This window comes from Eulemur rufifrons, chromosome 4 (assembly GCF_041146395.1).
Source record: "Eulemur rufifrons isolate Redbay chromosome 4, OSU_ERuf_1, whole genome shotgun sequence".
NCBI lineage: Eukaryota > Metazoa > Chordata > Mammalia > Primates > Lemuridae > Eulemur > Eulemur rufifrons.
The window spans coordinates 675820-683259 of NC_090986.1; positions in this window are offsets into that span (position 1 = coordinate 675820).

Below are 7440 nucleotides of genomic sequence, written 5' to 3' on the forward strand. Positions count from 1 at the left end.
GGAAGAAGAAGAAAGAGTTAAAAGCATGAAAAACGTATTCGAGGGAATTGTTGGGGAAAACTTTCCTGTATTGCCACAGATTCAAACATACAGATACAAGATGGAAATCGAATACTGGGAAGATTCATAGCAAATAGGACATTTCCAAGACACATAGTAATCAACCTGGCCAAAGTAAACATGAAGAAAAAAATTCTGCAAGCAGCAAGACAAAAGCAACAAATAACCTACAAAGGAAAACCCATCAGGCTATCTGCAGACTTCTCAGTGGAATCCTTACAAGACAGAAGGGAATGTAGCTCCATCTTCAATCTTCTCAAACAGAACAACTGCCAGCCTAAAATTTTGTATCCTACAAAACTAATTTTCACAATTGATTGAGAAATTAAGTCTTTCCAGAAAGGCAAACACTGAGGGAATTTGCCTTGACCAGACCTGCCCTGTAGGAACATAGCATTATACAAGAATCAGCAAAACAGATATCTATCAGTGTAAAATCACCCAAAAACTTCCCAAAATTCACAACTGATAAAATGATAGAACAAGACAAAAAACAAAATAATGTACTACCCAACAGGATGGACAGATCAACATCCCACATACCAACCTGTCACTTAAAGTTAATGGTCTGAATTCTCTTCTCAAAAGACAAAGCCTAGCTGAATGGATAAAAAAACACAACCCAAGTATCTACTGTCTTCAGGAAATACATACAAACCACAACGACACACACTAAAGGTAAGAGGTTGTAAAAAATTCCATAAAAATGGAAATCAAAAGAGAGCAGGTGTAGTCATTTTCATATCAGTTGAAATTGACTTTGAGCCAAGAAAGGTAAAGGAAGACATAAAGGGTCATTATGTAATGGTAAAGGGAGCAATTCAGCAAGAAGACATTACAATTGTAAATATGTATGAATCCCACAGAGGAGATCCCAGATATATAAAACAAATTTTACTAGAGCTAAACAAAGAAATAAATAGAACCATCATAATTGTCAGGAATCACAACACCCCACTATCAGAATTTTACATATCATTATACCAGAAAATAAATGTTAAAAAATGTACTTAAACTAAACTCTAAGTCAAATGAACCTAACAATGATTTACAGAACATTCTACCCCAAAACAACTGAATATACATTGTTTTCAGCAGCACACAGGACATTCTCCAAGGCTGGTCATATCTTAGACCACAGAACAGGTCTCAACAAATAGAAAAAAAACTCAAAATCAAACTATGTATTTTCTCAAACCATAGTGGAATAAAACTAGAAATTAATCACAAGAGAAACACTCAACCTACACAAAGTCATGGAAATTAACCAATCTGCTCCTGAACAATTATTGAGTCAAGAATGAAATTAAGATGTAAATCAAAAGATTCTTTGAACTGAACAACAAAGGGGACATAAGGTATCAAAATCTATGGGACACATCAAAACCATTCCTCTGGGGAAAATTCAGAGCCTTAAATACATCGAAAAGACAAAAAGATCACAAATTCACAACCTAAAGTCACAACTCAAGGAAATAGAACATGAAGAACTAACCAAACTCAAAGCCAGCAGAAGAATAGAAATAATGAAGGTCAGACCAGAACTAAATGAAATGGAAAATAATAATAAGGATCAATGAAACAAAACTTGGTTTATGAAAAGATAAAATTGAAAGGCCTATTGCTAGATTAACCAAGACAGAAGAGAAAGACCCAAATAAGCTCAACAAGAAATGAAATGGAGACATTACAGTTGATACCACCAAAATACAAAATATCACCCAAAAATATTGTAAAAACTTCTACGCACATAAATTAGAAAACATAGAGATAATGAACAAATTCCCAAAAACACACAATCTCCAAAGACTCAATCAGGAAGAAATAGAACTCTTGAACAGACCAGTAATGAGCAGTGAGACCAATGCAGAAATAAAAATCTTGTCAACAACAGAAACAAAAAAGCCCTGGACCATATGGATCCACAGCCAAGTTCTACCAGTCTTACAAATAAAAGCTGGTACCCATACTATAGAAATTATTCCATAATATTGAGAAGGAAAGAATGCTCTCCAACTCATTCTATGAAGCCAGTATCACCTTAATAACAAAGCCAAGAAAGGACAAAACAAAAAAAGAAAACTACAAGTCAATAATCCTTATGAATATTGATGCAAAAATCCTCAAAAAAAATGAACAAACTGAATTCAGCAGCACATAAAAAAATAATCCACAGTACCAAGTGGGTTTCATTCCAGGGATGCAAGGATGGTTTGATATATGAAAATCAATTAATGTGATTCACCACATAAACAAAAGCAAAAACAGAGACCATATGATCATCTCAACAGATGCAGAAAATGCATTCAACAAAATTCAGCACCCTTTCCTGATAAAAACCTTCAAAAACCAGTCATAAAACAAAACATGTCTCAAAATTATAAAAGCTATATATGACAAACCCATAGCCAACATCATGCTGAATGGGGAAAAGTTGAAAACATTCCCACTAAAAACTAGAATAAGGCAAGGGGGCCCACTGTCACCACTACTATTCAACATAGTGCTGGAAGTCCTGCCAGAGAAATCAGGCAAGAGAAAAAAAATAAAGGAAATCCAAATGAGGAAAGAGAAGTTCAAACTATTGCTCTTTACTGATGACATGATCTAGTACCTAGAAAACCCCAAAGAGTACATCAAGCGATTCCTAGAATTTATAAATAAAAACAGCAAAGTCTCAAGGTACAAAATCAATGTACATAAATCAGTAATCTTTCTATATACCTATAATGGTTAAGCTGGGAGTCAAATCAAAGACTCAATAATATTCACAGTAGCTACAAAGATAATAAAATACCTACAAATATACTTAATCAAGGTGATGAAAGATCTCTATAGGGAGAACTAGGAAACACTGAGGAAAGAAACCACAGAGGACAGAAGGGAGTGGGAAAATGGCATATGACAAAAAGTGCCAGCCAGAGTGTCTCTGCAAGAAAGATAGATTTTAGAAGAAAGTGAAAAAAAATAAAGAGGCAGACAAATATAGATTGGATGAGGGTTGGACAGAAGGGTGCCTAAAACTACAGGAGACTCCACGGGAAGTTGTAGAGGAGAAATGGAAGGAGAAATGTCCCCAAAAGGCTTGGATACCATCAACAAGGGTAGGTGGAGTGGTTAAATTTCCCCTCCCTTGCATCTTGGACTGCTGGTGGGCTCCAGAGTGGTGGGAGAGACCTGGTAACACCAGCCCAGAGATGGCCGCCACCCAGTGAGCAGTCAGCCTCTTGTGGACAGGGCACCAGGATCCCAGCTCCATCGGGGCACCTCCTGGCCTGTATACTCCAGCTGATCCAGGACTTGGAAGAAAAATTCAGTAAAGAAATTGAAATATTAAAAAGAAAAACCCTATAACAAAGTAGGCAAAGGACATGAATAGAAATTTTCAAAAGAAGACACAAGAATGGCCAACAAACGTATGAAAAAATGCTCAACATCTCTAATCATCAGGGAAATGCAAATCAAAACCACAATGAGATATCACTTAACTCCAGTGAGAATGGCTTTTATCAAAAAGTCCCATAACAATAAATGTTGGCGTGGATGTGGAGAGACAGAAACACTCATACACTGCTGGTGGGACTGCAAACTAGTGCAACCTCTGTGGAAAGCAATATGGAGATACCTTAAACAGATACAAATAGATCTACAATGTGATCCAGCAATCCCATTATTGGGCATCTACCCAAAAGAACAAAAGACATTATATAAAAAAGACACCTGCATCCAAATGTTTATAGCAGCACAATTCACAATTGCAAAGATGTGGAAACAACCCAGATGCCCATCAATACATGAGTGGATTAATAAAATGTGGTATATGTATACCATGTTTCTTATACTCAGCTATAAGAAACAATGGTGATCTAGCACCTCTTGTGTTTTCCTGGATAGAGCTGGAACCCATTCTACTAAGTGAAGTATCCCAAGAATGGAAAAATAAGCACCACATGTACTCACCATCAAATTGGTTTTAACTGATCATCACTTAAGTTAACATATAGTAATAACATTCATCAGGTGTTGGGAAGATGGGAGGGGGAGGGGGATTGGAATATACACACATAATGGGTGCAGTGCTTGAGGCACTGGGGGATGGACACGCTTGAGGCTCTGACTCGGGTGGGGCAGAGGCAGTATACATAGCATAAACATTTGTACTCCCATAACATGCTAAAATAAAAAAGAAAAAAAAAAAGACTAGTAGCAGCATCAGATTTTATGAAAAGAGTATGTTGTAGCTAATCAGTTGTGGTTTGGAAAGATGGTTCTGTAAGCAACAAATGTCAGAATGTAATTTTGCCTTCCCTCACAGAAAACCAGGAGACCTGGGAAAAAGAACCTCAAATTTCTAGCTTCTTCAGCAAAAAAGATAGATTTCTTAAATTAAATTTATTGGATTGACAATTTTAATTATATCTGATTAATCATTGATATTTCATTTTTATTATTTATTTATTTTTACATTGACATACAAAACTTTATGTATTTATCATGCACAGCATGATGTTTTGAAGTATATATACATTGTGGAATGGCTAAATCTTTTTGTATAGGAAGCATCCACCCTCCCCTCAGTACTTGCACTTCTCCTGATGGTATGTTTTCCTCTGTCTCTGTCCTTTTGGGATTCTCTCAAGCCTGGCTTACTCCCTGGTCCTACCAAACCCTGAACAATGTGTTACTTGAAAATCACCTTGCAGTGATTACATAGTCCAAATGCCAGTTGGAAAAGATAAGCCAAGGAAAAACTAGTGGGCTCATGTTCCTATGTGTGATTTATAATCCAGATCATTAGACTAAATATTTCAAGCACCTGTCATTCCTCTGACCTGAAATCTTTATTAGGTATAATATTTACTGAGTGCCTTCTATATTCATTGACTATGTCCTAGGATATCACCACGAGGAGATGACTACATTCAAGTAGATGATATCCAGCAGAATAGACAGTATCAAGCAAGACAGCAAATAAACCATTAATATTACAGTGGCAGTAAACACTACAAAGGACAGAGCTGGAATCCACATAATGCACCTGTTTTAGATGAGGTGACCAGGGAGGATCTTCCTGACAAAGCATCTAAAATGGGCCCCAAAGGAGGAAAAGGCACTGGTTTTACTACTGTGTAGGGCTGAGGGAAGAGCAAACTCCACGGCCCTGTGGCTGGTGCCAAGAAGTGAGTAGAGGGACATGTCGTTGTTGGGGTTTTTGTTCACTATCCAAAAATATCTCAATAAAGTTACTGGGCTTTTTGAAGCTCCGGTTTCCTCTTCTGGAAAGTACAAATAACAAAAATAATGTTTACAACACTAGACTGTCATCACATCCTGGTATGGTTCTGAATGTTTGACACTTAAGCACTCATTTATTTTTCACAAATAATTCCATGTGAGAACATAAAGTGTAGAGAGAGTAAGTCACTTACTCAATGGCACAGAGCTCCTAACTACAGAGACAGGATTTGGCTCCACAGCCCACGCACTTAACCACTCTCCAAATGCCTGCCTTGGAGGTGTATTTCAAGGACTTAATTAGGAAATACATATAAAGCCTTTAGCACAGTGCCTGGCAATTGGTAAGCATTTGATAAATGGACATAATTATCAAAAATCAATACCCCAAATATTCTTTGTCAGTATATGAGCAGTATATTCAGATGCCCCATTGTTTTTCATATTTGTACAGGTCATTGAAAAAGTTTTATTATAGATCATGATACTGGCCCACTTAAATCCCAATCCCCTTTCTCCAGACTTCATATACCATCAGGACTCACAAGAGATTATGGTTCTCCTCTATTTCAGTGAATCCTTAGAGCTCTAAGGAATTGGCTACTTGAGGGTTTTTTTTTTCCCCTGAGCATCTGAGATTTTTAAAAGAAGAAAAAGAAACGAAACGCGTGGAAGGACTTTCTTGTCATCTGCATTACACCTCTCCTTCCTAAAAAGCCACTCTCCCGAAGGTCACTCCAAGACATCTATCTGATCATCATAGCTATTTAGCCTTTTTTCCCTCTAAACTTTTGTTTATTTTTTAGCAATTGTCATGTTTAGAGAAGTAAATAACACATTTTAAAACCTTCTCAGGGCCAAAAGATGCCAGAGTATTTACAAACACATGGGCTGAGGGGTAGGAAGACAGGAGGGTCTAGGGCTTTGGGGCTGGGATTCCACCCAGACCTCTGTCCCAGTACCTGAGCCAGGCTCAGATGCTGATGCCAGTCCCACTGGCCACAGCACGGGCTCAGGGAGCATCAGGCAGCGTTGGGCTCTGCTCAGCTGGGGCTGGTAGGAGACCCCTTAGCTAACTTGTGGCCCTACCTCCACCCGGGAGCTCCCCAAACCCCACAGCCCAGTTCAGAGGGGCTTCTGGGAAGGCCTGGAGAATAGGGGCAGCATGGTGGACACAGGAGCTGGGACAGAGGCCAGAGATGACCTCTCCCCAGTTTATGTCACTGTCAAAGAAACAAAAAATAATAGCAAAAACTAACACCATAGACACGAAGATTTAGAAGACAAAAAGCACACACACAAAATCCCCCCCCACTTGAGATTTCTCTATGAAGGCACTGTGTGTATGTTTGTGTGGGGGGTGGGGGGTGCTATTTCGCCTTAATCTGGAACTTGGTCCACATAGCAGTTGAGGAATGCAGAACATGGTGTGTCAGGGCACAACTACCCAACCTGGTGCGGCCAGACAGTGCAACATGGGGGGCGAGATCAGAACGTGGCCACCATGCTAACGGGTTTGCTCACTCTGGTCTGAACAACTGCTACCTCAGTAATTTACCAACTAATCCTTAATCAGGGACAAATCTACCCAACGTGAGGTAAGAGTATTGGCACATGATCCAGATCATCGTTTCATCGTAAGCTAACTAAGCTCATAGCTCTCCACTCAAGCCCTCCCGGGGCTGCCTCTTGCACAGGCAGAGGGACTCACCCTTTTCCTCTACATGTTGCTGCTTCCCTTTGGACAGTGAGCCAACACGGCCAGTGTGGAAAGACAAGCTAAAACGCCAGGCAAGGGCTGCTAAAAGTGAACACATTTCAGCCTTGACTATTCTATGGTCCAAATTCCAAGTAGAATAGAGATTAAATACAGGGCAATGCCAACATTAGAGATGCTGAGTCTCAAGGGAGTGTCCTGGCTCAAAAAAATCCCCAGACTTTAATTAACATGGCTCTCCAGACCAAGCTGAACTTCATCAGATAAAAAAATAATAAACATGCAGACCCCTGTGAACATGTTTCTTCTCTGGTCTGAACAAGCCTGAGTAGCCAATGGTGGTCCTAGGGCCCCGCCCTACCCAGCACACTCAGTAAGGGTTCAGTGTTCCTGATTCCTGCTACACAGGCCTTCCATTGCTGGGAGCC